The sequence below is a fragment of the Lepisosteus oculatus genome, chromosome 6, assembly GCF_040954835.1.
Source record: "Lepisosteus oculatus isolate fLepOcu1 chromosome 6, fLepOcu1.hap2, whole genome shotgun sequence".
NCBI classification, from domain to species: domain Eukaryota; kingdom Metazoa; phylum Chordata; class Actinopteri; order Semionotiformes; family Lepisosteidae; genus Lepisosteus; species Lepisosteus oculatus.
In genome coordinates, this window is record NC_090701.1 from 8,668,826 (window position 1) to 8,686,710 (window position 17,885).

Here is a 17,885-nt window from a genome sequence, read left to right on the forward strand (position 1 = left end):
TGTGTTGTTATCAGTTATCCCCTAATTACAGCATAGCTATAATGGCCTTGTAAAAACTGCAGATTTACATCTAAAGTTCATAGATATTTTATGGATATATTTTCAAGTATTTTTTTAATTAGTAGAATATAGAAAATTCTGTTTATCAAGTCAAAAACATTACTTTAAATGATTTCCTATCTTTAGGAAGTACTTGTCTGTGCTTCAAAATGATTGTTGCAATAAAATATTATATTATCATTGTTTAAAATGTTGGGGCATGATTGGGTTTAAGCACAAAAATAATTCTAATTCTACAAAATGCTTTTCTACTCTATGTAGATATTTGATATTTTAGAAATCTGAATCAAAATGAATCAAATTAATATCATCCTATACTTTAATTTGTGGGTTTTTGGCCATCTGTGTTTTTCGAAAATGTTCATTACTTCATACTTCAAGTTTCAAAGCAACATCAAGAGTTATGTGTCCATGTAAAACTGTGTTCTATATAAGAAGAGCTCCATGTAATTTGTGGTGACAGTAGAGTAAATGTTGCTACTGTACCTAACGCCTAAAAGAAATGTGTGGGAATCCAAGGACAGGAGAGACAATGTTAGAAACTGTCTGACTTCAGTTGTCACCACAGTACAGTTCTGTTCAGTGAAGAATGAAGTGTGAGACCTTTCAAAAATAGTAGATGCAACACAAGGATGAAAAAGCAGTTCACCTAGACAAAACTGTAATTTTTTTGGTTTCCCCTCTAATTCCAAAAGCATACTAGTAGGTTAATTGGGTTCTGGCAAAATTAACAATGATGTGAGAGTGTCTGTATCTGTGTGCTCTCTTCAATGGATTGGCATCCCATCCAGAATGTATTCAGCCTCATACCCATTGCTTGCTGGCTCTGGCTCCCCTGCAAGCTGAATTGGATGAAGTGGTTAGAAAATGTATGGACAAATAAATATATGAAAATAACTATATTGAGTTTAGGAACCCAACATTGAATAATAAAAAATACAGATCTACAGATAGATTCAAATGCCCTCATTTATTTTATATTATTTTATATTTCAGGCAATTTAAGCTCTCTTTGTATGGGACTAGGTTGTTGAACGACCACCAGAACAACCTAGAAGATATTCTCAGATTTCTTCAGGTGTAGTTGACAATTAAGTACCAATGTAGCCTGAAATAATATAATATGAATGCTGCTAAAATCCACTTCAGATGAGTCATGCCTAGATTTTACCATGGATGCGCTGTTACTGATGTACTATTAAGCATTGTCAGGCAAAAGATTTTCAAAATAATTTGTATCAAACGAACAAATATTCTGTTCTATTTAGGCTGTATAGCTTATGTTTAAATATGAACAATTGTAAATATCCCTTGACATGTTAGATTCAAGCACGTGCTGCTTTGGGAAAGATAAGTAATTGATTTTTAGATACAACAGCTTGATAACCCACATTCATGCAAGTGAATTTGACTCAAGGGTTACCAGTATCTTTGGCTTTGATTGTACTGAGACAGTTACTGGCACCAATCCATGTAACTAGCAACCTACTGTATATGGATTTATTTTTATGGAAACATTAATGTTTTGTCTAGCAATTTAGTGTGTCAGGACCTTCCACTGCTGCTAGCATGATTTTTCACCCATGAATAATATAATGATTTACAAGAAAAAATAAAATATTTTTTTTCAGCATGGAATAAACCTATTACTTGTTCCTTTGCAAAAATAAAATAATGTTGCTTTAGACCAGCAGAACTTGGTATAAACTACAGACTCAGTAGTATCTACAGTATCTTGTCTTTACATACAGTATAAACACTTCAAAAATGACATATGCACATAAGACCAAGAGTATTTTTGCTCATAAGATGTACAGTATATTTGAGAATATCACATCATGCTTTGTCCATTATCCATAACTGTTAATGCAATCTACTGTTAAAATTCATACCCCCTTATTCGTTAGGGTTATATGCTTGCAATGTTCTGTGAATAACACGTCAGTGAATAAAGAAGTACTTATTCACATGAGGAATTCTCCACCACATGAATACTTTTCTTTGTAATACATTTTGAAGAAAAAGGGTGTTGCATTTGCAAGGATGATTTCTGCATCCCCTTCTATGGTATGGACTGTAGTAGTTGGTAAACTAAAAAAATGTGGGACTATAGTACTGCTAGAACTTGTTTGATTACATGATATTACTGTACCACAGGTTTGTCTTAATGCTTTTCACATCATGATGTATAGCACATACACATACATTATGATATGAAGTGCTCTATCTTTGACATTAGGAATTGTAGCACACAATGCAGATTTTTGTTATTTTTTAGTAAACAAGCTTATTTCTGAAATATCACAGGTTTTATACAAATCAATTTACTTTACAGTACTGTATATGCATGTTTATTATGTTCAATGTGTTTAAATATAAATACATTACAGTTGAATACTAATTTGTTTTGTAAAGCCCTGAATGTTTTTGTATAAAGCACAACATAAATTAGTTGTGGTCTGCAGCCTGTCAGTCTTGCTTTAGTTGGGTGACTTGGAAGGTTGTCAATGGGACAAGTTGGAGCAAAGCTGCAGATGTGAATCACTGATGATGATGACTAACAAGGTTTGATATAAGTATAACAGGCATGTAACCTTGAAGCAACAAAAAAAGACTCAACAAATATCAGGGTACGACTGGTTCAGAATGTGGTTTGAACAAATGTACTAAAATAGCTGTGTTTAATCATACAATTATTGTTTTAAAATATCCATGGCTTTTGGTTTCATACTGCCTTTTTTCCCTGTGAGCACTGAAACAGCAGAATCTGGTGATGTGCCTCATATTTTTTTTTATTATAACAAAATGTTACCATAATGCAATCAGCAGTAGTTAATGAAGTTAAAATATTATTTCCAGCTGATGGTTTTCTACAGTATATGCCCTGCATTCATAACTCAAAATTAAACCTGGAAGGAATTATTGCATATGTCTAGAGTCCTGATTCAAAATTGAAAGGCAGAATTCTGCATGTTTCTTCATGGATTGTCATTCATTGTCAACATCTTGAGAAACTATATTTAACTATATTATTCTTGGGACACTGTATTTAACAAACGAATTGCTACCTTAAGACACAATGGTGTGTGTGTGTTATTTGTTCAAGTGGTTTATTGGTGTAAGTCATTGGTTATTGGTTGTTTTTTATTTTTCTATTGTGATTGGGAAAATTTTAAATATATCAAAAGAATACAATATGAACTTGCTGACTAAAACTAATTTAATTTCTGGTCATTCTTCACATTCACACATCTTAACCTAGAAGATGTTTAAAATAGATGCCACTAAATCATGTTAATAGTAAAATCACACTCCACTTCCTTTCTGAATTTGAAATTTAATTTATCACAAGAAGGTTTGTACTGTCTTCTGCTAAACTGAAATAATTCTGATAATTGGTACAGGCACTGTATGACTGTAGGAACTGAATCTCCACATTTAAATAAAGTACTTACTATAGATTGAAAATCAAGGGAAAACAAGGGGAGGATAGTATTGAAAGTAACATGAATATTGAAAGTAACATGAAATTACAAATTTCAGAAAAGAAGTGGAGTGTGATATTACTATTAACATGATTTAGTGGCATCTATGATTTGACTATTCCTACATTATTTTAATTGTCATGTGCTATGCTAATATTTGTTTTAAGGGGAATATGATCAGAAATAACCTTAAATTAGCTTCAGCCTACCCTCACTGCCACTGGAGCTGCCATTGGAAGCAGCACATCCTTTTGTATTACTCCCAGTAAACAGATTACGCATTGACTGTATAGACAACCTCACCCCTCAGGGAATGTCATAGACACACATTGCAGAATGGAGATGTAATTATAGAAAGAAAGAAAAACCCTGCGGCTCATATTGCAATAGCAAGTACTGGAATGACTGAAGGCTATCCTCATGAAAAAAATCTGTGAAAATGTTAATTCCTTTGTCACTCCAATGAGAAAATAATAAAGGAGAATTGCCTGAAAGGAGTTTATGATTGTGAAAAATAGAATGAGCATGCCATTTTGTATCATCTGTGATTTAATGAGTCTTTCTGCTGAATGTCAAGTCTCAATTAAATGTGTAATTATGGAACAAAAACACAGTTTGCTATATCTAAGAATATAAACTGTATATAACTGTAAATTTTTATTTTAAAGTCCATATGGTGACCATATGGTGACACAAGATTTTATTCAAGTTGATGTCACAATCCACCTGGAATGTAACAGTTTAAGTACATTGATGGAACCCACATCCTAAACCATATAATTCAGATTAGATATCCTCGGTCAAGATTACCAAAAGTTTTCTCTAAATCTAGTGATGGGACATCATGTGTAATATGAACGACACAACAAACATTATAAGAGACAAGATGTACTATTTAAAAAAAACTATTTTGGTCATATAGACCTCCAGCTAACTTGAGGCTTGTGGGAGTATGAAACTGCTCCTTTGACTTTTTGAAGCAGATACCTGGACTTCTTAAAAGCTGAAAGGCTGAATGAGTTTGTAATGATTTTATGTTCATACAGTTTGACATTGAAACAAATCAATGAGATGGTTTGATAGTTTTCATAAAGTGTAATATTTTTAGTTTTCTTTAATAATAGGGAATGTAACAGTTTTATTAACATTCCTTCCTCAAGGGCTATATGATATGTATCATCTGAAGCTAAAAAGATCCAAAATGGGGTCAAAAAGTCAAACAGAATTCAAGATAGATGCCATCAAAGCCAGGGCATTCACTCTTTGCTATATCTTAAATCATTTCCTTTAGCTCAAGAAGAGAGAGGAAGAGCGGCCTCCAATACAGCAGACATTGCAATGGAAAGCCTAGGTAAATGAAAAGAATGGAGAAAACTCCTGCATTTCTCCTAATCAATTTGATCTTAAAAACCATGAAGTGACTCAGTAGATGTCAATTAATATATCTTTTAATTTATAAGAAGCAGGTTTCTCTATATAGTAATGGTGCTCCAGTTACAGGATGAGCTCTTTTTCTGATTCAGTAGAAGACATAACCCTGATACTCACAATTTGTAATATCAACTATCACTTTCTGTATTGTGTTCTTGTAAATAAATATTTGTTTGTCTTGTAAAGTTTGCTGCTTGACTTATTATTTTAGTACTACACTATGCAGGAGAATAAAGGAAACAGGCCTAATGCATGAATAAAAGTGCTTGATATATCATGAATGTTTATGAACATAAAATAAAATCCATAGATCTTTTCATTATTCCCTTCTGACACAACACACTTTATTCCCACTGAAAAAATCTTATATCTCTTTATGTCCTCGTCTGCCACAAGTATCCTACTGTACATCCTACTGTATATCCTAAATCAAAATTTGTGCTCCTTAGTGTTTCCATACCCTTTATAATGCTCAGGACAATCCCTGTCTCAGTTGTGAACTGCATAATCTTTAAAGAATTCAACCTCATCGACTTAACTGTGATGCATCTATGGGGTTTTGCAATTACTATAAATATGTTCAATTGATATTTTCAAATTAATGTGCAACTGCTATGATAATCTTGGCAAATATAAAAAAACACTTCATATAAGAAAGTATCAGTGAAACAAATAGTTGAGCCAACAACAAATGAATAAAGTTTGAGTATTCTGATGGAAAATTCAAAATATTTTTTGCTACATTAAGCAACTTATTGATGATCTATCATTCCAGTCTTCTACATTGTTAAAGATTGTTATACAGTTTTTACTTTAAGTATGATACAACACAATATACACTAATACTGTATAATAATATTACAGAACAAAGTTACCAACATCATGTGTCATAATTTATTATAAGTAAAATTATTAGTCCCTTTTCTTTATTACCAACTCATATAATACAATAATATAGCCCCTATTAAACTGAATACTTGTCATGAACAGTTTTAATATGACAATAGCATATAACAGTAAAAATACAATATAAGGAATTGATTAAAAAACATTCTCAATCTTTAGCTTGATGTTTTAACACTTTTTGGAAGTCTTTATACAACCTGAATATCAAGAACTGAAGAATAAAACCCATGAACCAAAATGTAATGTTATGAGCAATACTCCATATACTTTACATTTTTAAATGGTACATAAGGTTACTTTATAGGTTAGCATTACATAAGAGTTTTAATTGAAACATGTAGGTGTAGATACATCTAGTCACTTATACAGATATCTCTGTAATCACTTTTTAATTAGATGTATATTCAATGAACGTGTAAAATGTTTAACATCTAATGTTAGTTATTAAAACAATCCTAAGATATGTCAACATCTATGCGGCGCAATTTTATTCATCAAGAAATAACCACTTGTATAGACATACAGTATAGACAATAATGCAGAAATTCCAATATGATGCAATAGAGAGTAGAAATTATTAATATAGGGCCCTATGTCTTTATTGACTAAGAATCTTTAGGTAGGTTTTAATTTTGTGATAAATGTGGGTGAAGTTTTAAAATTGTACGAAATAAAGTGCACCTTTATATTATCTTTATCGACACCTTTTATGGTTATGTACAGTACATTACGCCTGGTTGCCTTTTCTTTCAAAAGCTGCACTTCAGATATACTGTATAAAGGTTGCCTTCTATAATATATACTTGTCATGTGTGTTACTATTTGATGGCAGTGAGGTTTGACAAGCCTTTCAAGCCATTTTCTCTATATGTCACTGGATGTCTTCAGTCCGAACTGTCTCGCTTTGTGACAATTATTCTTTTATTCCCTTTGCTCATCTACTAATATGACTGTCATTGTTAATAAGACACCTCTTCAATGTGAATTCAATGTCAACTCTTATAATTGGAAATTTGTGAAAGACTTCATCAGACCTGGCCCAGCTGCCATTCAGACCCACTGCCATGAGGTATCTGTGTCGCCAACTTATCAGAAAGGCCTGGCTGCACAAGCAGCTTCTATTGATAGCTGCAAAAGTATCAGTTTTTTAGCTATATTTTATCAGGCAAAAAAAATGAAGGTAACAAAAACTATACTACATAATGAGAAATATTCAAGGGACTGTTTAGAGGCAAGATCCTAAGTTTTCCTACGAACATAGTTTTCATAAACAAGAACTATTCCCACTTTCCTTATAGATTACAAAGTTAAATGTTCATAAATGGTGACAGTTTGGATGTGTTCTGTTTTTCTATCATGTTTTTGCAGAAGTGTTTTATCACCATAGCTACTTTTAAAACTGTATATCATTGTGTGACATTGCTTTGATAATTGAATTTGTATGAATAAAGTATAACATTCATATAGCACGAGATGTACTATATATATATGTTTTTTTGGATAAGTAAAAATAGTACAGGCACATATGGCACTAACTGAAAAAAAAGTTAAGAATTGCTTCGTTAGTGTTTTATTTGTAAGAGATTTATTGTCTGTCAAAGCACACAATTACTAACTGTGTTATTCTGAAAACTTTGGGTATATATAGATTTTATAGAACAAGCACTTTAGTTATTACAGTTTATGTAAGAAACTATTACTGTATGCATTTGACAATAAATTACCATGAATTCAACTAAGCTAAATCTATAGAAACAGAGTAGAGAAAAACAAGAAAAAATTATAGGAAAATAAAATGCCTGCAATACTAAGGCCTACACTTACTTTACTGTCCCTGATGGGAACTTTGCTCTGCAGACAGGTAAGGACATAACACATTATGTAGTACATTTCACACAACATGAACCCATTAAAAATAGGGGACATACTGTATACAAATAGTCATACTGTATACTGTATATATATATGAAGAGGACAGTGAATGTCCAATTGGGTTAATAGCTGTGGGAATAAAAAATGACTTAGTTCTATTAATCTTGAATCTAGACATTCTAAATCGCTGTTCATGACTATGGACATGAAAGTCAATTCTTTTATTGGGCTTCTGCACTATTTGCTTGATGTACTGTAGATGTCTGAAAGCTGTTGTTGTGTAACAATAATTTTGCTGGCTACCTTCACAACCCCCCTCAGTCTGTTTTTATTGTGTGTATTAAGATTACCAAACCAGGCTACTGCAGTGAATGTTAGGACAGATTCAATGAAAGTTCTATCGTATAAAGTCATCGTTGTAGTACTCCATTAAAAGAGCATTTTCTGAGGAAGAACAATTGCTGTCGACTCTTCTTGCAGATGGCATGCATGTTTTCCTCAAAGGTTAGTTTGTAATCAACAACAGTGCCGAGATATTTGTAAGTGTTGACAACTTCAATGACTGTTGGTTTTGCAGCAGGTGGGTGTTTCCTTTAATCAATGATCATGTCTTTGGTTTTTGACACATTAAACTGAAGGAAGGAGTTGTTACACCAATCAACAAAATAATTCACTACAGGCCCATGATCAGTGCCTATATCTTTGAGGAGACTGACAATGACAGAGTTATCAGCAAACTTCTTAATGATGTCTCTGTCCTAAAAAAAAAGCTTTTACAGTTGTGTTTATACAGAATGTATAGAATGGGGGAAAGCACACAAACCCGAAGAGACCCAGTGGAAGAACAAAGTTGCTGTGATATAAGACCATTTACCCTCATTCTTTGTGATCTGTGAACAGATTTAGATTAATGGATATACACTTTACAGACAAAAATATTCTAAAACAATATATCTAACAACATAGCACTATACTTATAACACCATCTAATATTCTATCCACACAATTGTGTCAAATACATAATTTTAAAATCATTCAGATGGAGAATTCTTCAAACTAATGTTATATAAGTCTCCAACTTTGGAAGACTTTTGAAATACCAATATCTTATACGCATTCCACTCGCGTCTCTGTCCCTTCTTGCATTCCCACGCGCACACTCTTTAACAAACGCTCACGTCATAGTAATACGCCAATCACCGTTCACTCCCGTCCCTATTTTAGTTCTCCTTTTTCCTCACTTCCCCGCTTACTATTGCAGATTCTCTTAGAGCTCTCAAGTGTGCGTTATACTCTTCTACTCTCTCGGTATTGATCTTCTAGCCTGCTCTCCGTTTTCGACCTAGCCTTGGATTGTTGCCCTCTCGTTGTCTCTCCCATGTACGGACTACATTAATATGCTACCTATGCAAAAGGAAGAAGCAAAAGTGAAATACATAAAAAACACAATAAATGGTACAATAATGAGGCTGAGCAAAACCAGCAGAAAGGAAGACGTTTACTTAGACAAATGAAAATGAACACTTTTTATTTTGCAGAAAAAAACTGACACTTATAGCTGGTTATGTTATTTGAATAATATTGTTTTTTTCTTTTTTATTTTCCTTGGAAAATTGGTTTAAGCCTCTTATACCAAAGTGATGCCTCTTAACCAAACCTCCTACAAAAATCATACCCTGTGTTATGTGTATTTAGCTGTTTTTATTTTCATTTAACGCACACCTATCAAAGCAGAAATAGTAAACACATGCTAGTGCACGTTATGAAACGAAAATACATTTTGCCAAACTTTTCTTTACAAGCAGCATATTTTTAAGAGGTTTACAATTTAAACACCTTTGTTTGTGGTTATAAACATTTATAGTCAGCTTCACCACAATGTCATATACTGTACCATTCAATGTTACATTACAATTGAATATTAAACAAAATATTGTACACAGCTACTTTAACATGTCAGCATCGCTTTATTGTCATTTTTTGTCAAAAGGAAACTTATGATATGGTTCAAATAATACACATACTAATACTCAGTTCTTAAGTAATTTCTACAAATAAACTGTAAATCAATACTTAGATTCATTTGATTTGGTAATATTCTCCAGTATTATTTTTCTTCTTCACAAATGGCATGTATAACTATTTTAAAAGCTTGTGTCTGTTATTGAGAAAACTGTCATATTAATGAATGCAGATATTAGTATGCACAAGCAGTTTGTGAGAGTTCTATCAAAGCAAATTACTTTCACTGGTGTGAATGTGACCCTGCAAGTGATTGAGTTTTGTAAATAAGCCATTATCCATCTTTAACGTAATCGCATCTCTGATGTGTCTGCACTGAAGCCATTCAGAGCTCTCAGTTTAATTGATAATAGATTAAAGACAATCATACATCACAAATTCCAAAGCATAATATGATGTAATGATCTAACATGTAGCAGGTGGACATATGCATATATTTTATGTATACAGTAAATACATTACTTTTGATTAATGTGAAGTAATACTTGCATTTCAAGCAGTAGAGGTTGCATTTGGCAACCTAGTGTAAGCATATTGCCATTATGTCCTGCCATTAAGGTAACATAACATGGCATTGAGAATAAATTACAGGGTTAAACTTTAAATGTATTATATAATTTGAAAACATACAACTAAATATAAGCACATTAAAAATTAAAACATAAATACAATGCACTTTTACATCAAGGTCACAGCATTTGCTAAAATATATAAAAGACTTTTACCTTTAGGCCACAAAATCTGCTAAAACCAAGTTTATTTAGAAAAGTAAGATCTTGTCCAAGTAACATATAAGATTTCTTTAATCAAGTAACTCCAGCAGGGAATAAATTTAGGATGTATGATATGATATATTTGGACTTTCTGGAATCCTTTCCGGAATCCTTTGATAAATGTGTCACCTGTAACACTGATCCTCGAACTAAAAGCTCTAGGAATTAAAAAAGATATGAAGAAGACAGATAATGCACCAGTTAAAGTGCACAAAAGAGAGTTTAATGATAATGGAAGTAGTCTCAAACTGGAATGCAACTCATTAGCAGGAATCCAAAGGACTTAAAATCATTGGAACTGCTGTGCTGTATTATATTATACATATAATATATGTATTATATGAAAGATCGAGACTCCATCCCATTTTTTTAATATTACAGTATATATAAAAGAACATCTGGTAAATTAAATGCAAGTTTATATTGACGTACCACTTTTCTTATATTTATACTATTTGAAAGAAACAAAAGAGTGATCAAATGCTAGTTATAGTAAATATTGTAGAATTTAAATCAGGGGAAGTAATAATAATAATAATTAATAATTGCTTACACTTATATAGCGCTTTTCTAGATACTCCACTCAAAGTGCTTTACAGGTAATGGGGTCTCTCCTCCACCCCCACCAATGTGCAGCCCCACCTGGACGATGCGACGGCAGCCATAGTGCGCCAGAACACTCACCACACATCAGCTATCAGTGGGGAGGAGAGTAATGCTAGATTTCTACAGTTGTTTAGCCATTATTAAGTTTTGGTCAAAATGAAAAAAAAACAATAGTACTATTGAAAGTACAAAGGAGAGCCACCAGACTAACTGCTGTTCTGAAAGGGATATCATACTTAGAATATGGAAACTGAATGTGTGTATTCTGAAAGAGGTATCTGGCATCTTAATTTAGGTATCAAAGTTTATTGTATCAAAGTACAAAGGCAATAACCAAGTACAGTACATGGTAAAATGCATCAACAATGTAACAGGGACCTGAGGATTTAGGTAGAAATTATGTTTAGGAGCATTCAGAACAGAAGATTGAAACACACTTTCTAACCATGTACTGGAAGTAGCATTTGAAGGAGTTTTTAAGAAATGCTTAAATTAACCATAAAAACAGATTGCTGTAATGGCATTATGTTCTGGAGATATACATGGAATCAAAATGGGTCAAATTAAGTATTTCAAACATAATTAAATCTCCTTAAATATTCATCTGTAACCACTGCATAGCTTATAAATTCCAACTGGTATACATTCCATACTGTTTGTCTACTCTGTTCTGTGTATACTAACTGTTCTTTTTACTAAAACAGATAATAAAATTTTCTTTGCATCTCAGATAACATAATACTTGTGGTTTCACTACTGAAGCATAACATATGGTATATCTATAGTCATTATTAACACATTATATTGGAAAAAAGTCCTTTAAAAATGAACTTCAAGTCAACAGGGCAATTTTGGATGCTTATATATAAATTATATCAGCTTGCTATATATCAGCTTGCACCAAAATAATGAGACGGAACTTGCTCCTTTTGAAAAAGCCATGGTGCTCCACGCTGATTAAATGTTTAAATGTTCAGACAGATGTTATCCCTCATTTAGAATTTCTAAATTGATGTTTTAAATACCTTCTTTCTTATGAGACAATAAACCGAGGTCCTGACTCTCAGTGGTCATTAAAGATCCCTGGACATTTCTCGATAAGAGTAGGGAGTTATCCAGGTGTCTGGGCCAAATTTCCCCCCTCAGCCTTTACCATGGCCTTCAAATTCTCCCCATGTATGATTGCCTTGCACTTGCCCTGTGATGGACTGGCTCCCTGTCCAGGGTGTACCCTGCCTTGAAGCTCGCTGCTTGCTGGGTAGATCTGGCTTCCCGAGACACCATGTGGTATAAAGCAGTTTGATAAATGACATGACATGACATGTTTTCAAGATGATGAACAGTCAGTATTCTTTCTACATTAGTGTCATGGACAGAACTGCCAAGTTCAATTTGAAACACTGAAAACACTTGTGCTTATTAATATGGATAATTAGTTACTCAGCAATATATGACACAAATGTATTTGCGGGCGGCTGAGATCCCTGTAATACGCAGGGGCGTATTCGTTACACATATAATAAGATTACTAATATGCCAGGATTATGATCTTTTGTGTGTGCAAAACAGAACGAGTCTGTGGAATTACTGAACATTTCTTAAGCGTGTGGAATACAACAGTCCACGCTTGTACTCCAGATGCACAGAACACAATAAGGACATTCCTTTGGCTTCTCTGGATAGCACAGAAACAGTATCAACATAGAAGTATTGTAAAATGATAATAATGAAATACTGTAAAACACATACTGCACAAATAATACACAACCTAAACCACCTCTTCTAATCAAGATAGAGTACTTTGCAAAAGCATTCACACCCTTACCAATGTTGTCCCATCTTTTTGAATTTCTGTATGATTTGTATGCACAAGAATATTTTCAATCAAAACTTGATTGCTTAAACCAAATACTTTTCTTCCCACATTTACTTTAAAAATACATTATTTGTAGTAATAGGACATAATTGGAATGGGGTGAATACTGAACCTCACAATCTTAAGAGAGAGCATAACTGTCTTAAGAGAGTCCCTAAACTGAATACTACCCTGTTTAAATTGCTGTTATAAAATAAAATGAAATTCAAATCCCAATACTAAGATTAACTTCGGGCATTATTTCATGCTCTCCTGTGAGATTGGAAGGTAAAAGTTTATTTTTATTGTATTTAAATGGTAATAAAACGGATGTGTTGCAAATCATTGGATGCAAATCATTGGACATTGTATGTCAGTAGTTCATGTAATCTATTTAGTTACAGTGTTCACGTACCATGTAGAATGTTAAAAACAGCTTTTGCTTGTTTTCCCACATGCAGTACTGAATGGGTTTGAGCAGGATGCTGTGCTTTCCTCCAAAAATCCAGTTCCTCCTAATAACATCCAAACACAGTATGGCTAGGTTAATTGGTGTCCATAAATTCGTGAAGGGTGTTTGTGTGTTTGTCTTGAAGACATTGCAGAGCTCAGAACTTTGCTTCTCTGGCCATTTTCATGTACCCTTACAGACAATCACGTGATGGCCAGTGTTGTCTGTATAGGGACTGGAACCTTGTTTCAGCAAAGTGTCGGCCTGGGGAATGCCCGTACGTATGAATTAAAAAAACTAATAAAAGCCAATGTGGACACTTCGCTTGATCACCGAAGTTTGGACTCTTGTCAACATTCTGAAAAAGTTTTTATTCAGCAGTAGCACTACACCACAAGCAAACCAAGTTTCTTCCCCTAAAAAGTGACTAGCTGGGACCTGCGGTCACCCTATATGCATAGAGAATTTACTAGTCAGCCAGACTACTAGTAGGTCCCTGAGAGAGACACTGTCTGGCACGTCACTGACAGCAGAAATCTTCCCTCCTAATTTCTGCAACTCGGAACTACACCAGGACTGGTTAGCACTGAGCCAGAGGACACCGATAGGAGGCCGATTGGATGTTGCCGCAACAGAGGCAGTTTGGGAAACTAGTCTGCTGTCATGGGAACAATGATGGGTCAAATTGCCTTTTCTCACTTGAAACCTTTCTTATGTTCTTATATAAATCAAAATACTTTTATATATGTTTAATAATTTGTATTTTCTGGAATAAAACTTTTATGTAAAAATATTTCTGTAATGCATGATATATTCACTTTTCCATAACTATCCTTTACTACTGTATATATGCCTTATAGCCCTGATGCAGTATGTACGGTATTGTATATACTGTATAAAGTATATATAACCCAATGTGTTTAATTACTCATTTCCAACTAAAAAGCTCTACATTTCACGTTATAAGTACTTTGTATTCTTGTACAACCCCCTTGGTGTCCAGCAATTTAGGGCAACATAAGAGCTATGAAGAAAATGTCAGTTACACAAATCCATAATTAACTGCACTTACAAGTCAGCATCAAGGGATGTGTGAATCACAGTAGTATTTAGATATAAAATGATAATCTTTTAAGTAGCTCAGCTATGAAAATTGCAACTCATTGCCATTGGCAAAACTTCAAAGACTCATGTGTCATAACAGATATAAAAAGCTCAAAGGGCTTTGAACCATCATTTTAAATCTTAAAATATATTTTCTGAAATATTCACTACTGTATTACAGCAAGAAAAAAATCCTAGACATACAGTGCATTGACTTTTTTGATTGTGAGGTTCTGTATTACTATTTAAGGCATTTTATTACATAAAATTGGTTTATATGTAAATAAACTATAACATTCTTTTTTTCCAGAGGTAATGTTTAAGAAAAAATAAGATAAATGAAAAAAATATCAAAAGATATATTCATATAAAATGCTAAGTTTTTATAGCTTTTCAGAATCTAAATCTCACCTAGATTATACAAATTATACATTTCTCAAATTTTAAACACAGACAGCATTATATTTAAAATATTGTATTATGAAACAATTAGTAAATCAAATCTCTGCCTTCTCTATCCTCCTCCCTAATGTATTCTACCACTGTACTCACCCTCCACTTCTTCCTGCCTGCCTTTATAAATCACTAATTTCTTACACCCTCTGATATCTTCTGAAATGCTAGTGCCCCCCTATTCTCTCTCCTAATTCTTGACCTCGCAGCTGATTTTGAAATAGACAACAATTCCATATTCATATCCCTTGTCTGATCTAGGAATTAAAGCCAGTACTAACTTTGTTCTTTTCCTGTCTGCCCAAGAGCTCATTCATCCTTACTCTGTGTGTCTTCTGAAAAATTCCCTGCTGGGACCCTTAATTTTCTCTCTTTCTCTCTCTCTCTGGATTCTCACCTTCTGACTTCTGGTATATCTGCACTGTTAATGTCTCCCTTTCCATCCTTTGACTCTTTGATGCATAATTTTTAATCCCTTTAATAAACCTTTTGCCCTTCACAAAAAAATAAATAAGAAATTAGAATGAGCAGTACATAAAATTAATAATTGCGCTAATTCAGACACAAGCCAATGTAGTTTTGAATATTTTATAATAAATAATGATATTTTCATAAAATTGGTAAAAAAGAACCTGTAATTTAAAATATTAAGAAAAACAACTCAGGAACTTTGATATATCAATTTGCCACCAATTTTACTAAAGATTTAGCAGGCTCAAACATCAATGCAATTTTTGTTCAAATTATACTAAAGCATTCAATTTTAATAAATGTACATTAATGTACATTAAAAATGACATTTTAAAACAATTTAGCAAACAAGTGTATTTTTATTGGAAAAAAGTATTTTAGTTTTTCAAATTATAAACAATTTTCTATGTATTTTTCTATAAATGTCTTGCTTTGAATAAACGTCTTTTGTAACTACTAAATTGCTCTATTATCCCTGAGGTTTTCATGTAATGGCAAGTACAATTAGCCACTTTTCAGTATGGTTGTTATACTTTTACAGTGTGCCCTCAAACACTTAAGACTTGACTTAAAGTGAAGCAACTTTTCAGTCTTCACTACTGTTATGTTTAATTGAACCATAAAGGATCTTCTATATTTTGTTTCAAATATAGTCATATATCAGTTAACTATATTTAAATATTAAAATTAAAATAACTTTCCAATAACGTTTCTATTCATAAAAATGACTTGATGCAATCAATGGCAAAAAATATTACAATGGATGTAGTAATGAAGACATGTATGAGCAGATTTGATCACTAAGATAGGGAAGGGGATTTCTGAATAAGAAAGAAGAAGTAGCATTCCAACAGTGAATACTGTCTGGAGCATTTCTCATTTAAACATGATAATACCTTTTGTAGTAACATTTATGTTTCATAATTATACTTTTGTTTTTGCTTTTTTCAGGTGACCATAAATTTAACCACTAGAGAAAACAATACAATTCCCTCATGTTCACAAATATCAGAAATTCTGGAGCTGGACTCCTTTGATAATGGAGAGCTTTGTTAGAGTTTCTAATCATGGTCCAAGAAAATCTTCCTTTACCATGAAAGATGAATACATTTATCTTTAATTAGGAAAGCGTAACCTTTGCTGAGTTTTGTATTCCCCAAATAAATTCCTGGTTAAGTATAATGGATGTACATTTCGGTCATAAAATAAAATTAATACAGTTTTGACACAAGACATTCTAAATAAGAATTCTGCGTATTATTTATATAAAGATGTTTCAATTGAGTCAGTAAGTAAGCTAATACTTATTGTAAGTAACATGGAGTCATTAACAAAACTGCAAAATATTTGAACTTAAATAATAATGGATTAATAATAGAAGAATAAATAGTCAGCAATATTAATTTAGAAATTTTAGAAAATAAAATGTTTCATCACTATTTCTAAAAGATTTCAATACAAGCACCAAGTTATAGAACCTGTAGAACCCTTTACCAGTATTGAACAATTTTAGCTTAACTGACCAAATGGTTTTTAAGGGACCAAAAACATTTAAAATGAATAAATCACTTGGCCCAATGACCAAACCTAGTTAGTTTTTTAAAAAATGAAGGACTTCATGCAAGATGTATTATTCTGAATATTTTTTTTACATATTTATCATTCATATTTTATTTATAATTTACAAAAAAACATGTTTATAATCAAGATGTTGAAGGGCATTTCTTCATATCCAATGCAAGAGCTGGAAAACCTCCATCATGTACTTGTTTTGTGCAACGAACCTTAGAGCCACACTGCTACAATGGGGATTTTCCACCTTGGCAATTATTGAATAGGCTTTAATATGGCTATATTACAAATTACAAAAACCTCATACTAATAATTTTGTAATCTATATTCAAAGTATCTTGAATGGGAGGTATTAATATCTGAGGACCTGTGTGAAAGATGTCCAAATCCTGTAACAAAATAATGTGGTGAGAGGTGAGTGGCCAGTCTATAAAAGCACCCTAGTATAATCAACTGAGGGTGGCTACCACAGTTCTCTCTCTTGCTCCAGATCACAAGAAGCAAGAGTGTCAGTAGTGAGCTCCACCTATCTACAGGCCAAACAAAGGAGTATTTATGCAGCTGTTTGCTTTACTCTATGTACCTATTTTGTCCCTATTCCTATATTATCAATTGAGGCAGTCACAATGGCCAAAAGATGAGGTGTTCAAACAATTTTACCAATATTTGAGGAATTGTTCTTACTGAAGTCATTATGCCATCTGTCAAGGGAATGGAACAGAAGAAAATGGAGACTAAAGTTGGGATAAAAAGAAATATTTAGAAGTCAAAAATCAGATCAGGATAGAAAATAAAATTAAGAGGAAGACAGGAGTAGCATTAGC